The following is an 18,190-nucleotide window of genomic DNA, read 5'->3' as shown; positions in this document are numbered from 1 at the left end:
TAGAAGTGGGAGGAGTGAGAGCTAGGTTAAAGTGTATACACTAGCCTTTGTTATAGGATCTTGAGAATGTGTCTTTAAGTATTGTAAGGTGATTCTAATCTATTAGTGATTTGGGTTACAGAATCAAGAGGTAGCATTTATCCATGATTAGTTAATTGTGAATAAAAACTGCTAATTCTGCAACTGCCTCTTTAGGCACAGGTGGGCAAATTAGGTCTAGGATAGCTTGAATCTGTATTATGATACTGCAGAAAGTGTGAAATCATAAATGCATTGGACTACTGGTAACATACTAAACTTTAAGTACTCACACATATTCCTTCCTAAACTATGGATACATTTGTTCCACAATTAAATTGTTTCTAAGCTACCACAGGAATCTTTGTAACTTTTGCTGCAGCAAACTAACATGGCTATCCATCTAGAGTTTGCTCCTAAACTCTTCTCACATTGTAGGATCTGCTCAACTGTTGGCACTTGGCTCTAACACTTCTAACTGACAGATCAAGATATCCTTTATTGTATAGTTCACAATTTTATTGCTTTATCCTGACTACTAATTCAGCACTGAACACTACCTAATATTTTCAACAAACATACCAGAGACACACATGGGTAAATCAATAATCCAATATAAAAAAAACACTTTTCAAAGATTATTAAGAACTTCAGTGCCACTATTCTTACAGGCGACTGCTCCCCTGGGAAAGCTATTGCACCTGAGCTAAGATGACATGAGATGGCAATGCAATTATTCCAACCAGTGATTTAAGACAAGTATATAACTATAAAGCACAGAGGAAATTTCAGAGTTTGCCACAGCCTGCACGCTTACCATTCAAGGATAACTGGTGAGGCAAAGTGATTGAAGCTAACATTCCAGCCTAAGCACATCACTGCATCAGCAAAGAGAGAGGTGCTTTGTCTTTAAGCCTAAGAGTATGCTGTCTAAACTGCACTCTTATTTCATAGGGCTCTGACTCCAACCTAGGTAGATTATATTGCTGAAACAAGAGTAACACCACAACCGGATAGAAGCATCAAATAACATTTTATCAGCTATTAGACATCCCTTTCAAACATGAGGGAGAGAGATCCCATAATAGGACCTGAGTAACTAAAAGTAATATAGACAGTTGGGGTTTTCCCCTATAACAGTTAAGCTAGCCACAGCACAGTTAATGTTGAAAATGCATCCTAGTGTGTAAATTAATTGTTCTTTTGTTATCAGAAGAAGCATCAACTTCACCTCCTGCCAAATTCGCCTACCAGCTCTAACAATTAGCTGTCTGTGAGAATCAGAAAAGTATGGGCACAGACTTAAACTTGCAAGATCTTATAAGAATGAAACAATTAGTCGAGTGTTATATCTTTTAATAATAACAAACAAAAATAGCAACAGTGATTGTCAGAATAATGTGGATATCTGTTAAGCACACTGAATTTCACACCATAGCTGGACACGTTTTTGTGTGTATATAAAGTAAAACTGTGCACATGTTTAGGAAATTGTATGCTGACGTTCCACAAGTAAAACATACTAACTCTGTAAATAAGTTACTACTTCAGCTATTTTGTATTCATGCAAAGGGCTTATTGTTGCAATGAATAAACCAACCTCATATATTTTCTCTGAACAGCTTTCCAATTAACTTAATATATGGATCAAATGGTGCCTCATTAGACAACAAGTAAAATGCAGCCCCTTCTTTCTGGATAACAGCCCTCTCAACTATTTTCATCAGACAAAAAAACAAAACACAGAACAGTCAAATCCATAATTAAGGTAACTTGCTTTCAACACCACACTAGAGAATTGCAAGCATATACTGGCTTACACTGCAATTGTGAACAGACAAGAATTTTAAGAAGCAAAACACAACAAGTAAAAGCAGGCATGCTACAGAAGTTAATATGCAGAAGACAGTTTCTAGGGTGAGAGAAGCTACTGAACATCTAAAATAAATGGTTAGTAGTACCACTTCATTACTGCCGGCTTACAGCTATAAACCTCAAAGCAGATGATTCATAAGCTAGATACATTACTTTGCTCTTTTAGAGAATCTCCAATCTTCAGGTAGTTTACCATCAATGCCAGTTTAAAGTGGGGGGAAACAACTTACTGAATAGCTGAAAGTTTCATGCTTAGCCAACGCTGGGTTATGCATTAAGTTTTTTTCCTGCTAAGCCTGTTTACAGTGAATGAGGTTTCCTTTTTCTCTTTTCAAGGTAAACAAGGTGAAGTGCAGAATCGCAGCAATCTCTTTGCATGAGAAACAGCCATCCCAATCATAGCCTGAACAACAGCGAACATTTTTTGGAAGACGAAAAAAACCTTCTCATATCAGAAAGCCACAAAAAACATTTTCCACGTTCTGCTATGCACTCCAGCCGCTTTAGTCATCACAAGTAACTAGCCATACACTCCAAGCAGGAATTTGTGTGCCCTCTATCTGCAGCTATTAGCTCAGCACACTGATTCACTGGCATTAAAGCAATAGCAATTAGCTGTCCTGCTCTCAGCAGCTACTGGAGAGACAGACAGACAGACACACACACACACAGAGAGAGAGAGAGAGAGGGAGAGGGAGAGAGAGAGGGAGGGAGCTGAGTGGGGTAAACTATACAGTGACCACTGAGCTCTCACCAGCAATTAGTAGCAGGTGCTGCAGCCCTAAGACAAATTGATATCCCACTGATAATCAGGGCTAGCTCCTTGAATGTACTGTGTGTCCAATCAACATTTGCCAGGGGCTCTTTGTTTGCTTTTCCCACTTCATTAGCAACAAAGGAGTACAGCAGCTTACGTTCATTTACAATGTATCATTTGACCAGAAAGGAATAATCTGTTTAAAGCCTCTCAGCACTAGAGGAGTGGATACTTAAGTCCACCTTATGTTTAATCTATTAGGTAAACAAATAAAGAGGAGTAAAAGATATTGCCCTTTTTGCTTTTTCTAAACTAGCAGTGAAAATATTTTTGCCTAAAAATCTTAATTAGTAATTTTCATCAATGCATTTTATATATATGCATCCAGAATGCACATCCACTTTCAATTTAAGGAGCCTTCCTGTAATACTCTTCAGCATTGTGTGGTTAAAAGATTGTACAATGGCCAGACTAGATTACACATTCCCTAATTGCTTCCCTATGCCTATTTGAGAGAACTCACCCTGTCACAGGGATTCGAACCGCCGACCTTCTGATCAGCAAGCCCTAGGCTCAGTGGTTTAACCACAGCACCACCTGGGTCCCTTTTCCTAAACATGTACATGAATGTACAGGCACATGTCTGAAGCAGCACAGGAAGACAGGCCTGACTGACACCATTTTGACTCTCTCTGACCAGAATCACACACACATTTCCACATGACTATCAACTTGGGAGCCATAATCCTGTAAGCCAGAGGCTCTGCCAACTGGACATTTCCCCATCAATGGTGCCAGACTGCTAGCCATCTCTTTCACAATGGAAGACTCCTCTGAACAAAAGATAGTGATAAACTTTTAGGAAACTGTTAATTCCTCTTTGTGTTTAGGAATTCACACCTGGGAGGGGTGAGAGGACTAGGAGAGGTGTCAAAGGTGCTCGGATTTCTAACTTGAACCCTCCCTTTTTGTGAGGTATTGATTACGTAGCTGTGATGTAGGAATGATGTATTTTGGGGGTGTTTCTTGGTGATGGGAAAACTGATAAAAGTGGAGGTTCTCTTTTGTTCTGGGTTTCTTCCTTGCTCTCCTGCATGAGGGGAAGGACCCTGTTGCAACAGCAAAAATAAAGGCTTTGCTTCTCAAAATTCTCTGGTTGGCCTCTGTTACATTCTCCGACCGATGGAGAACCCAATAAGGGAATAAGAGCAGATTTTTGCTTATTTCACAACCAAGCAGCACCCCTTTCACCTTCTGCCCAGTTATGGAGCCACTCTCCTCTCCCATTATTTAGACCTTTTCATGCCTCTGCTTTAATCTTCAACCCCATTCCCAATTTCCCCTTGGCCATGTCCATTTTCACCTTCACTCCCTTTCCGCCTCCACCTTCCTCCTTACTTTTCTCAACTCTACCTTGCGCACAGATCACCCCCATTTCCATGCCTTCTTCTCTCTCCTATTCTGCAGTCACCTCATGCTGATCTATGTTACTGTATCTTTGATATTAATGGAATCTTAGGAGCACCTTGGTTTCAAACAGCAATTTGCCTAATGCCACTTTGTCAGATCATTATTGAAGCTAAGTTTGGACAACTGACTTAAAACATACAGATACAATACTAACACCACCTCACAGTGATCCTACGTTTCTGCCATGCCCTCACATTCATTTTCAGCACAATAAAGCTATTCTCCTAGCACGTGCACGGACTCGTGGCTGCCCACAATCTCCCCTCCTTCTACGACGGAAGGGACTTTCTATAACATCCTCCTTCAACTCTCTGAAACAACTGTGATCTGCCTCTAGTCCTTGGAGCATATAGCAGTGTCTTATTTTTTTTAATAAATATTTTTTATTGATTTTGTAACAAATAGAAAAAGAACAAAATACAAAAAATACAAAAATACAAACAGCTTAAAGAAAAGAAGACAAAATTAAAGAGCAAAAACCAAGAAAAAACAGAAAAACAATTCTTTAACATTTAATCCAATATATATCTTACCCTGCCGACTTCCTCCTTCCCCCCCCCTTCCACGTTTCTATTCCTGTCTATTGCGACACTCTCTAATTCTTAATCTATTTCTTCTTCTAATATAGCTATAATAAATGTTTTCAATAATTATTTTACATTTAAGACTTATTTCCTTCTCACAAACGCTTAATGCTTCTTCAGCATCTTTGAGTATCCACTTCCCTTATTGTCCATTTTTAATTTTATATTTCTCTAGATAAATCTTAAATTTCTTCCAGTCTTCTTCCACCGTCTCTTCTCCCCACATATAGCAGTGTCTTATTTTATTGGAAAAGTAGATAGGAATGATATACTGTATAATTTGGAACCCCACAAGTCTTAGTGCACATCTTAACATACAAGTCTTAGTGCACATCTTAACATCTTAACATAATTGTGTAGAACCAAATGGTGAAAATGTTCCGGAAGGCCTGTATCTTGGCAGTCAATATAACTTAACTACTGCAAGAATGTTTATTCACCTGCTTTGATATATATTAATTGGCTTGTTTCGATGCTATGTTTATCTGTGGGCTTGGGAGGCTCAGCTAGTCAGGAGAGAGAAGGTGTCTCACACTGGTTGGCTGTCAGCTACTTCCTTATTGGGGTGATGGATGAGAGCTGGAAAGTGGCCTCCAAGCCAGGGGTGAATGAAATGGGCTACTGATGCCAGCATCCATATAAGTAATTGCTATTTGCTTTACTGGGTTCGGACAAGTTATGACAACTGCTTGCTGCTTCAGTATCAGTCCCAAGACTATGAAGGCAGCAGGGCTCTGAAGGCTGTGTTGTAAGTTTACACCTTTCTTTAATAAAGCACTGGAATTAATAATTCATTCTGACTTGCTTATACAAAGGATAGACTCCCCAATCATTCCTTCATCCCACACTTTTCAGTGCATTTGCCCATCCCTTTCCTAACTGCTAAAGGTATGTTGTTGTTTTAAGTGGATTTGTTATAATACATATTTGTATTTAGTATTTTTCAAACTAAGGTAGCTTTTTCTGGCTAGCAGACCTGGTGTCAGGACTTCAAAGTGCATCACTGGACTGCTTTCAAGGGCTTAAAAAGCAGTGCATGGCTGTTTTAAAACCCTTTTGTGAGCAGCACCAAGTTGCTCTTTTAACATCCAAAATGGCAGGTTTCAAGAGCAGCATGGGGCTGTTTGCAGCAGGATATTAAGACAAAGCACTGAGCTTTGGCTACATGTCCCTGTTCTCAGCAGGGAACAGCCAAACTGAGCAGGATTTAACCCCTGGTCATCAGCTGATGAGATAATGCAGCTAAAGCAGAACCAAACTCTGACACTGTGCCTATCAGTTGATGTCACCTCCTTCCATTTGGCAAGTTTAATTTTTCTTAATGGTATTTTGGCTCAAGATTGGCCCATGAGCTGTAAGTTCCCCACCCCACCACTTGGGTTGCCTAAATTTCTGGTATGCACTTGAATTTATCCCACAAAATATTGAGTGTCTGGAAGCACACTGGCTCCAACAACAATCTGTTCATAGTGGAGAGAATACAAACTGGGTTGGCCCGTTATTTGTTTAAGTCTCCCACAAACAATGTAATGAAACAAACCTGTGACAGAATCCTAAAGGAGAACATCACATATGACAGGGGTCTGCAACCTGCGGCTCTGGAGCCGCATGTGGCTCTTTTACACCTTTGCTGCGGCTCCGGAGCGGATACGAGGGGAGGAGGCGTCCGAGCCATGCGGCGGCGCCCGCCACGCCCGCCAGACACTCGCGCGGTGCCCACCGCCGCCAGAGCACACTGCTGCGGCGGCGCGCTGTGCGCCTGCGCCCCGCATGGCGCCCGCCGGAGTCCACAACTCCGCTGTGCGCGTGCGCTGTGCAAAAAGGACACAAGGTGACGTTAGCAGCCCGGGGAGCGTGGTCGGCCCCCTCCCTGCATCAGCCCCTCCCTGCCGCATTTCTGCAGCCAATAGGCTCACGGGGGCGGAGTTATTTATTTTTTTAAACGGGCGCGCTTCTTTCCGCCCAGCAGCAGAAAAGGCTTGCGGGCTCGGAGCGCGTGTTTGCTGCTGCTGCTCCTGCCTGCGGCCTGCCTGTGGCCTCCTGCCGGACTGGTCAGGAGATAGAGGTAGATGTATTAATCAATGGGTTGATTCAATATGAGGAAATTTTATAAGTTCACTTGATGGGAGCAACACACATGAAACCATACAGGTGTCCTAATAAGGGAGTCAGAGTTTTGCCCATTCCCAGTAATCAAGGCAGCCCAAACTCATAAGGCAGTGGTTGCTGGTGCCCATTCCCAGTAATCAAGGCAGCCCAAACTCAAAGTTATTTTTATAATGACGAGGATGACATTGGGCCCTCATTATTAATTATTATTTACATCAGGCACTGATTAGGATTTATGGTACACTGGGGCCCTGAATAATTTTCTATGGCATTTGGGGGCATTTATTATTGGGCATAGCAAATTTTGCTATGGGGCCCTCTGATTTCTAATTACGTCCCTGTTTTGCGGCTCCCAGTTTATTTTTTTTCTTTGGAAACGGGTCCAAGTGGCTCTTTTTGTCTTAAAGGTTGCAGACCCCTGACATATGATGAAGGACATTAGAGTAGATAACAAAAAGTGGTTGTACTGTAGAGCAAAATTGGTGGCACAACAGAAGCATTCACCCCTGCCATCTTAAGTCAATTTGCATGTTACAAGAGACCAGGCTTGCAAAAGCACGGTTGACTTACTCTTCTGCTAGACCTGCTTCTGATGAGTATCTACATAAGCCCCATATTTATAGCCACAGTTCTAAATATATTTGCGAATGCAAGTGAATTTACTTTTGTGAACTTTGTAGCTATTCTGTTTAGGTGTTTGATGTTTACTCCCCAAACATGTATCAAATCATATAATTTTTTTCCAAACTTAAGGCCACTTTGTATATTAGTTTTAAATCATTTTTTTTCTGAACAGGCTCACAGAATCATAAATTGTATATGTCAGTCCTAAATCTAAAACTGGTATCTGCAAAGAGTTTATAAAATTGCTACAATAAAGTTGTCAGATAGGGCTATATTAAAGAGTCTCTAGGGACCCAGGTGGCGCTGTGGTTAAACCACTGAGCCTAGGGCTTGCTGATCAGAAGGTCACGGTTCGAATCCCTGTGATGGGGTGAGCTCCCGTTGCTTGGTCCCAGCTCCTGCCAACCTAGCAGTTCGAAAGCACGTCAAAATGCAAGTAGATAAATAGGAACCGCTACAGCGGGAAGGTAAACGGCGTTTCCATGTGCTGCTCTGGTTTGCCAGAAGCGGCTTTGTCATGCTGGCCACATGACCTGGAAGCTATACGCCGGTTCCCTTGGCCAATAATGCGAGATGAGCGCGCAACCCCAGAGTCGGTCACGACTGGACCTAATGGTCAGGGGTCCCTTTACCTTTACCTTTAATCCCCCCTTATTGTTTAAAAAACACTGTCTGGAGTTAAAAGCACAAAGGAAGGTTGGAGAAATATTAGAGAAAAAGCAAGGTTACCAAAACCACCATTCTCACGGCGAGCTATTTTTCTCTGTAAAGTTGTGACTGAGTCATCTGTGGCTGATCTAACAACGCCTTTACCAAAGGATGATGTAGGGAGTTGGAAGTTTTCAAAATATATTTAGTGCAACTATGGAGTCTGTGTCCCTCAATATACTAACAGCAATCATCATCATCATCATGGGCAGGATTCAATTATTACGTCATGCCAGCATGTCTTCCACTTGCACAATGGGACTCCCCCCCCCCACTGTGCGCTCCCCACTTGGGGAGCTTAGGGAACTTGGGAGAACCTTCAGAACAGGATACAGGAGAGGAGGGGGGGATCATTCTACCTGGGAAGTTGGAATAATTGCTAGTCAGGAGAGAGAAGGTGTCTCACACTGGCTGGCTGCCAGCTACTCCCATATTGGGAAGATGGATGAGAGTTGGAAAGTGGCCTCCAAGCCAGGGGTGAGTTAAATGGGCTACTGATGCCTTTGTGCAATGCTGAATTCCTCCTAACAACAACAGCCTCCTACTTCTATAAATTCACCTGTTAATTGAAATCCCATTTGTTCTTGCTTTAAAAACTGACAACCACCAGATCTGAATAATTACACCCATGAATAATCCCCCCATGTTGATATAAGCACTGCTGGGGATAGAAATGTATTGGGGGGGGGGAGATACTTTTCCATGGAGTATTGTTAAATACTGTTTCCTGCCTTTCCTGCCTTTTCCTGCAGTACTGTGAACATTTAATTGCTGTTGCTACTTATTTAGGGTTTAGTTTGTGCTGAGTTTTATTTTAGGTTGGTTTAAATTGGTTAGAAGTTCATATTATGTTCATGGAGTTAAGGTGCATTGAGCCTGAGATGCAGTTATAAATCTCCGAAAGTGGGATGTGTTAGAAAATGCTGACACAATTATTACGGTAATCTCTGGGGATTCGCAAAAAGGCTACAACATTCCAGTGGGTATACAGATACCAGGAACCACAAAATCCCTGTTACAATCAGCTCCATGTGGTATGATTTTAAGAACAGCATGGGGTGGGAGATTGGAAAAATAAGCTCTATCTACATAAGGGTATTTCAGAAAAGATGCATATCTGAAGGGACTCTGCTGGCATTACTTCCACTGTTATTGTTGCTGAGTGGCAGGGTGTAAGGAAACTTGATTATAACTCAGAACACAAGGAGCGGGGAAGCAGTAGGACATATTGTTCAGAGCCCTGCAATCAGTCCATCTGTTCACCATGAGGTCTTAATCTAAATCCCATATTCACAAATCCAGGGACAGTAGTAATTGACTATTAAACAAATGGAAGTTTCTGTTGCATTTGCAATTTCATGTTAGCATCTTGCCAGCACAGGTTGGTTTCCCCAACATAAATACCCCCCCTTTCAGTGCTTTTAAGGGTTTTAGTATACCTACAGGAGAAAAACACTGTTTTGTTAAACTGGTGCTTTGAATACTAGCATTTTATTAGAATACACCTTTGTTGCTGAAATACAAGGACAACTAATTGCATTGGTATGGACAAATTGCTTTTCATAGAACACATCGCTTCCATGCCTTATAAAGTTATAGTGCTCTAAATTGATATGAACAATCATCTACATTTTACATACAGCTGTGAAGAAGGTTATAAAAGCTGTTTACGTTCAACCCAATTCATTTCTGCTGGGATCATTTGAGTGAGAAACTCTGGCCAGAGACTTCCTGGTCTGTTTTTGGAATAAGCTACTGCCTGTGGAAACATGCATGGAGGCATTCCATATAATCTAAACCTTATGTCTTATACTAACAGTAAACAGCAGTTTGGTCAAATGCCAAATCATTAGTTTTCTGTAATTGGTGCTGCTATTGGTGGGTTGTTTCTGTTCCAGTTTATCTGGCCCTGGCTCTAGTTTGGGCTACTAAAGTGTCAGCAACATTTTTGGTGCTCCTGAGCTGACGGGTTCATTTCTATAAAATAATAATAATAAGTATAATTCCCATTACAATGCTTATTTCAGTATGTGATAAAGACACCACTGATCATGATCACTATGATACTGTACCCTAGCCCTACTACAAGACATTTAATTATGCTAGGCAGTAAAGCCTATGAGTGGTATAGGAAACTGATCTATAGTAGGAATGGAAATATGGGGAAATAATGGACTGATCTCAGATCACCACTCAATATTTACAGAGATGCAGTATTAAGGGACATACGTTTACACAGACATACTGTATGTTTGCTATCTTTACTCCAAGAGATTCTGTGAGTCTCTTGGAGCTGCTTTAGATATGGAAAATTGAAAGCTGTTGCACCCTGCGCTATTTGATTATAGTGCACTTCTGGAATCTGGCCCAGCGCCTTTTCAGGATCTGTTCTGAGTAGAAGGCGTTGCAAAAGCTGGACAAGAGACAAGGCTAGATCAGTTCAGTTCTGGGCAAGTTCGGAAACGGAAAGGCAACAATGTATGCAAGAAGTTTTAAAGGCCAGGAGAACACACAATCTCAAGCAAGATGCTGACATGTCTCCTCCTTTACCGGAAACTATCACCGTCCTAGGCTATTGGCATTGCCTCTTCTGTTTCCTTCCATTGTCTCAGACTGGACCCTTTATGGGCTCATCCAGACTTCCTGTTGCACCACGCTTCCCACGCTTTTCAGGCCCATGTCTGAGCAGGGCTTTTCTTTTTCTTTTTTGTCCCACCACTTTCCCCAGGAAAACCCAATGTTTACTGCTGAATGGGAACAAACAGCAGTCTGCAGAAAACCCAAGAACCAAGTTACAATTCTGCAGGTTTTCCTGGGGAAAGCAGAGGGACAAAACAGAAACATAAATGCTTGCATACAGACCTGTGCCTGTAAAGTGTGGCACAAAGGGAAATCTGGATGAACCATCGGATACCAACATCATTCACTGCTCCTGTCAATCTGCTCTGAATTCTGGATCCAGGAGCTTTCCTTGGCCTTACCTTCAAAGCCCTTTACTTCCCTGCCCAGCTTATCTCCTGACACATCCCCTTCTATGACCTTTACTCCTCCAGTTCCACCATCTTCCAAAGATCTACTGCTTCCTTAAATGACCCTTCATTTTCACGCTTGTTGCCATGCATGTTTGGAACTACCTTCCAGAACGTGTGTTGAAATTCTATCCATTTTTACTTCTTTTGGATCCCTCCTCAAAACTCACCTGCTTTTATTAAGTTTTTGGCACAACCCCCAGAAACAATCAGAGATTCTTGCCTCCACTTTTTCTCTTCCTTTGTTGCTTCTTCTGTGTTGAATTTTAGATTGTAAGCTTCTTGGGGCAGGGACCTGCCCTCTTGTATTCTGTAAAATGTCACACACTGCTGTTGCCATATTAATATTATTATTATTATGAACACCAACAGCAACTGAGTTTATGGTAGTTATACCATAGTAAACATCCACCTGGAATGAAAGCACATTTTTAAAAGTAAGCTTTTATTCCTCTCATCCTTAATCTGAATTTGAACTTGAGGTCAAATTGCAAAAGCCTACATGCATATGCTGTTTCAAGACCCTTGAATCCTGAGCCTCTTTTAAAAAAACTCTTATGAAGAAAGACCCTATTGAGTATTTATAGGTAAAAGGAAGCAATGGGTAGAAAGCGGAGAAATGGATAATATGCTTAAACTGTTTTTAAAATAATCCTTATGTTTACCCACTATTTTAGATGCCTGATTATTATTCATAAATTAACAGTTTGACTTTCAAATATATTCCAGAGGTTTGCATAATACACTACTGAACTATAATGATTTTTATTTTCTTGGAAGGTTTTGAACCATTAGAAATGAACTTCTGAGAAGCCGACGTCAATACTATCCTCAAGTTTAATATGGCAAATTATATACAGAGCAGAAAAAGTACTATTGAAATTATTACAGCCAGGAGTAAAATTAATCCAAAAGTCAAATAAAGTTTTAATTCATTCTACTTTTGCTGGACTAATATGAGAAGAAGAAAAAACAATAAGCTGAGATCTCAAACATATAAAAGAAAACTCAACTGAAGTTATTTCTAACCTGGATTAATTTCCACAGGTGAAACAATGGCAGTCTTGGCTGAAGCATTGGCACTGAGTGGATCCTCACATGAACTCCACTCTGGATAAAGAAGGCATGAATTTGATAGTCCTGTTGTTCACACATAGGTATGGTAAGAAGAACTTAAAGCCCACTGTCTCTTAGCCACTTCCCTCTTCAAAGGCAAATCACACAAGATTAAAAGAGGAACTCTCTAAGCAGTGCTGGGTCCTAAAGCCCAACAGCTTCAAGAAGCACTCGCTGTGCTATTTAATACAATTAGAAAGCAAAGCAAAACCAGATGATGTTGGAGTAACTGTATATCTCACCGGGTTGGGCAATTATGTACGTTTCATTCTATCATTGCCTAAGCAAAGCATTTCTATTATTATTATTATTATTATTATTATTATTATTATTATTATTATCATCATCATAATTAGATAAAGCGAACACTCCTCGAAGCTTTCAGCGTTTAGGATTATGTATTACATAAAAGACAGAATCTGGGCGTTGAAACAATCTGTGTTACCAAGTATGGATCTCATGCAGCTACAAGCCTGCACATTACTTAATTAATAAGCCTATTTTGACCCACCGCTTATCATATTATTTTAGAGCTGGGCACAATGCAATTAAAAAGCAATCAATTCCAAGTCAATTAAAAGAGCAGTTAAGAATCATAGCACATCTGTAAAAATTACGGAAGTGAAAACTACGGAGTCACGCCCACCTCTTTAAATGCACGCAGCTGGACACTATCACTAACATCCCACAAAAGCCTAAGCATGTAGTCTTAGACACTACATGTATAGAACATATCATCTCCACTATATGTTGATGATAAAACTGCTATAGATTTTAATAGTGGCGGATAGCAGCTTTGTGGATGGCCGAGTGGCTCCCATTCCTGGGTACGCTTCTAGATTAACGTCCATTAACATTCAAAATATGAAAAATCAAAAAGATGCCTTAAATTCCTTGGAAATCACTTTCAGGCTATGGCATGGTAGAAACCTTATTTTAATGTTCTATCATTTTACCGGAGAGTACACAGCCAATCACATAATGCAGTTTGAGTCAAATATTTGGCAAAGGAGGCCTAAAATGACTGAACAGTTTTTGGGGATACTTTCCAGACTTTTTTATCTGGGTGCTTGGCATAAATTTATGGTGGGCATAAGTCCTAATTTACAGAGGATAGGACAGATAAACGGTCATAAGAAGGAAGATCAGGGCCTTGAATCTGTCCATCAGCAGTTAGCACCTGACAGAAGGCAAAACTTCCCCTCCATGGTGAGATGTATTAAATTGCTATTTAAATTACTGTGATAATTTCTAACTTTCCATCTATGCATATGTTAGCATGGGCATGTTTTATACAAATCTGGTGTCCTCTTCTTTGATGTGTTTCCTCTTTTTTGGGTGGGGGGTATACCATATTTGTAAATTTGTGCCCATGCAATGATTGTTCTTTGGCTTTTTTTGTTTGTGGGGGAGCAGTCTTCCGGGCCTGAGAATTTGTACCTTTGAAAATATTGTAATTACAGTTTTATCATATGGGGCAGCTAAAAAAAAAAGACCTCACTTCACAACTGCAAATGACTTTTAGCATTTTTCCCCCATCAGGAAAATATCTGTGCTTGAAGCAGTACAAATCTTCCTATCCCTGAAGGGTTTAAATCTGCATGTGACTGAAGAAGATTACCATGAGGTTAAAAAAGGCACACTGCATTATTCTGCTCACTCACACCTTAGCTTGCAAGTCAGCAAAGAGGCTTGAATTCCCACTCCAAGCGCCTTAAGCAACACTCTTATTAAAAAAAAAACACAAAAAACTTTTTTATTCCCTGTACCATGTTCACTGACAAGACAAACAAATATGACAACGCAAACAATGATAAAAATATTTTGTTGGGGTGAGGGGTTGTGGTTACACAGCTTGTAAATGTGACGCCTTGTGCATTGGGTGATAGATATATTCCTTAATGTTTTATGTGAAATGTGCTTAAAATAAATAAATCTTGACTGTGTGCATGCAGCTCACTTACACAGGGGTTGTGATCCTGGTCATCACACATATAAGCAAAATCTTGTAAAGCCACATTGCCGCAGAGCAGCACAGTCACTCAGTCCTTTGCAGCTTTGAAGCCAGGGGCTTGATTTTCATCTGTGTCAATTTAAGCCTGCTTAGGCATTTTCTTCCAGAAAAACCATGTCTCGTCTGCACTGGAGATTTGTTCAGGAAGATATGCCTTGTCATCCAGCAGACACTTTAGTTGCACAGGATACATTATTTGCAGTCTCTTTGTCGGCAGATACAGCCTCCCCTGTTGTCCAGACGTTCTTCAGGTTAAAGCAGGTCATAAAGCTGTTACGCCAAGCTGTGCTGGTTTTAAATTCCTTGGCAGGCTGCTCCTCATCTGTGTTTGAAGGCCTGAAGTGGTCATAGAGGCTCAGAGCCTTTTGGTTCAAGATGCTGCCACCCACAGGAACACACTTCCAGTTCATAGTTACAGGTAGGTAGCCGTGTTGGTCTGCCGTAGTCAAAACAAAATAAAAAAAATTCCTTCCAGTAGCACCTTAGAGACCAACTAAGTTTGTCATTGGTATGAGCTTTCGTGTGCATGCACACTTCTTCAGATACCAGTTCATGTCTCCTTGACACAAGTTCATTGCCTTCTCTGTCTCCAGCAAAGCCTTATCCCACTCCTGGCTGGTCACATTTGCCACAGCCCCACAGTTCTCCTTCTCAAACACCTTGATGACACAGATGTTGGACTTGTTCCAGCCAAATCTGTATGCCACAGCACACATAGACATGCCACATTTCAAGAAGTACAGTCAACTTCCAGCGTGGTAATTACCCTCCACTTTTTTGGTTTCTCAGCTGCTGCTGCTGCTGAGGTCCTGAATTCTGGGGTCATTCTGCAGTCTGAAGCTCTGTCAACCACCTCCTCTGCAGTCCAACCCCCATCTGTTGGCTCTCCAAATCCCTTTGGCCTTTTCCAATCACTCTCTCGAACTGCCTTTTCCCCATTTTCTCCCATGCATGCTATTTTCACACCATTTCCTTATCCCCCCCTCCGCGTGTCTGTCATTTCTGCATAATTTTTATTTATTTATTGGGGGGGCAGCGTGCCTAAACATGAAAGCGCATATGTTAAATAAGCATAAGTTGTGAATTTTCTTGTATTTTGCTTAATAATTTTGCTTATTCTCTTGATAAACTAAACACTTTTTCTTTTTTTAAAAAAAGATAACAAAACACTGGAAAAAACATTTCTATGGCAATGCAATGTTACATAAAAGTTTGGTAAAGAGTCAAGAAGCTGTCATGCCTCAGGAGAAACAATGTAGGAAGATAGACTGAAAGTTAATGGAAACCAAAAATATACACAAAAACCCTCTTTGAAGACTTTTAAGTTCCCCCAATTTCATTTTTTGCATGTCAATTCAAGTCCGGTGGGTACTAAAATTAAAACAAAAATGATTCATTAAAAAAAAAGAAGCAGAGAGAGGAAGGAGTCCCCTCCATTACGCTGCCTTTTATGTCATACAGATAAGTTAGGCATGAGAGCTGTGTTAGGATGGTCCAATATTTCCCTGAAGAGTGTATGTTAATCAGATACTCTTTTATCCTACATTCCTTTTACCTCTCTCTTGAGGTGCACAAATGCACTGAAACGAACTGTTGGAGGTAAAAAGAGAGGCATATATAATGCTTAGGACAAATAGGCCATTGGACTGAAATAAAACATATCCTGTAAGAGTCATCTGCTTCAAAGTGCATTTGAAGACTCCTGGATAAGGAAAATATCCTGGAAGTTTGGGGAGAAGTGAAAATATAAGATGAGCAAAATCTCATGCATTCCTAATAGGACCCACAAAGATACCAGTGCAGGACTATTCTGTGTGTGGCAGCTGACTATTGTCAACACTACATGAACAAACCCACTGTGCACTGGGCAAAGCTGCTATAATCTGGAACTAGAGTTGCTACTGAATTTTCATAAAAGTTGACTATTCATGGTGAATTTGGACATTCCTACATGGGAGATTTTGTTGTTGTTGTTTAGTCGTTTAGTCATGTCCGACCTAAGCAATTCTGAGGGAAGGAAAGGGAATTTAGGCAAGACTAATGAGTCATTCTTAGGGACATTTTCTGCCAACCTTTTTAATCAAAACTTAGATATACAGGAGGGAGACAGTAAGGTACCGTGCATATTGTGCTTTGAACACATACATATCTGCACTCATCCACTAAGAAGCTCACTGTGTGACCTTGGGCTAGTCACTTCTTGCAACCGATTGGGATAATGTATGCCACTCTAATAAAATGGGATAATGTATGCCACTCTAAGATCCTAGATGGTATAAAAATAATAAATAGGCCAATTCTTCAAACTGCCCTTGACGAATTGAAGAATGAATGTAGGGAAAATAAACTCTCATTTAATTACACCTATAAACAGCTGATCTATTTGAGTCTCAATAGGTCTCAGTTTCTCTCTTCACTGAGTTGTGGAAGATAGCTAAAATTCTGCTTTAGTAAAACTACTTTAACATCTTTGGCTGAAAGTTGTCCACTACATAAATTAAAATGTTTATAAGTATTAATAAGTTAATGCCATGGACATAAAAAAATGCCTGCTGAAGTGGAATGTCTATCATCAGGAAAGCAGTGACTGGGAGGGTGTGGAATCTGGAGTCAAATGTTTATTAGACACTCTTGCCAATGAAGCCCTCAGTTGATGAAATGTACAATGAGCTGATGTCTTTAGTCTTATTAATCTACAGATAAACAAAATCAGCAAAATGCAATGAAATCAAGGCCGCTGATATTGCACATCAAAATGAATAACAATAGGAACCTGAAAAAGCAGGCTCCCCAAAACATCAGCTGAGCAATATGCAATTTACATGATGTATACTTAACTTATAGTACTCTACAAAAATGTGATATGAAACTTATAGATTGGGAATTATTGAGGTTTATTTAAGATATTTCCACATCCTCTATCAGTTCAAATTGGATAGTAATTTATTAACAAGATGCAAAGGAAATATTTCTCTGATGCAGTAATTAATAATATTTTATTACAAAACATCTATCTGGAGAAGCTGTTTGTGTGATAAGAGCTCTCATAAGACATGGCTATTTTTAACTAGAAGTTTTCAATTGCTTTGTACTGGGAACAAATCCCTTGTTGTCAGGAGTTGAGATGTCAACTAAGTGCCACAAATCAGATGAAGACATACACAAAGGCTTATGTTTCACTGTCTGTCTTATATTCTCTACTTTCCATTTTTTCCTGTGCATTATAGCTCTCACGTACCTGCAAATTTCACCAGCTTCTGCTTTAAGGGGAAAAGGTTACAGCATTTTTTAGATTTTAGATTTCCCTTAAGAGTGAAAGGGGAAAACAGAGCTTAGTTTTATAGAGCACAGCTTGTTACCCGAATCACAAAGTAAAGTAGACTGAGGACATTTTTCAAAAAGGACAGCTATGGATACAAGGTGGATTTAGGGGGCCATGAACACCCCTGGCATGCCAGAAAAATACTGCCAGGCATTCAGAAGTTAGGGGAGGGACTCTAGTTCAGTGGTAGAACACTTGTTTTCAGAATTGCAGAGTTGAAAGGGATTCTGAGGGGCATCTCCTCTCAGTCTTCTCTTTACCATGCTAAACATACCCAACTCCCTTCACCATTCCTCATAAGACATGGCTTCCACACCCTTTATCATCTTGGTCTCACTCACCTGAACACATTCCAGCTTGTCAATATCCTTCTTAAATTGTGGTGCCCAGAACTGGACACAGTATTCCAGGTGTGGACTAGCCAAGGCAGAATAGAGCGGGACTATTTCTCTAATGTGTTTCAAATTTGCAGTTTGGTACCTTCTAACTCTACCTTACTTTACAACGAGTCTAGATGTTATGTCTGATACACATACACAAGCTGTATATGAAGGACAACTAATA

General features: G+C 40.4%; 1 protein-coding gene across 4 annotated transcripts in view; it reads right to left on the bottom strand.

The window, feature by feature from the left end:
• Positions 1-18,190, bottom strand: part of PCDH15 (protocadherin related 15) — a 620,078-nt gene that overhangs the window by 361,676 nt on the left and 240,212 nt on the right. The window contains exon 1 of one of the 4 annotated variants that reach the window (XM_035137541.3): positions 12,204-12,328. The exons of 2 other annotated variants lie outside the window; for them this stretch is intronic. The gene's annotated coding sequence lies outside the window, so the exon portion shown is untranslated. Of the gene's footprint in view, positions 1-2,123; positions 2,478-12,203; positions 12,329-18,190 lie in introns of those variants that run through there. One more of the 4 variants, XM_035137540.3, reaches the window with a different exon arrangement.

Source organism: Zootoca vivipara, chromosome 5 (assembly GCF_965207765.1).
Source record: "Zootoca vivipara chromosome 5, rZooViv2.hap1.1, whole genome shotgun sequence".
In the NCBI taxonomy this organism is placed as follows: domain Eukaryota; kingdom Metazoa; phylum Chordata; class Lepidosauria; order Squamata; family Lacertidae; genus Zootoca; species Zootoca vivipara.
Note: the sequence above shows the minus strand (reverse complement) of the source record. Positions and strands in the feature narration are given on the sequence as shown.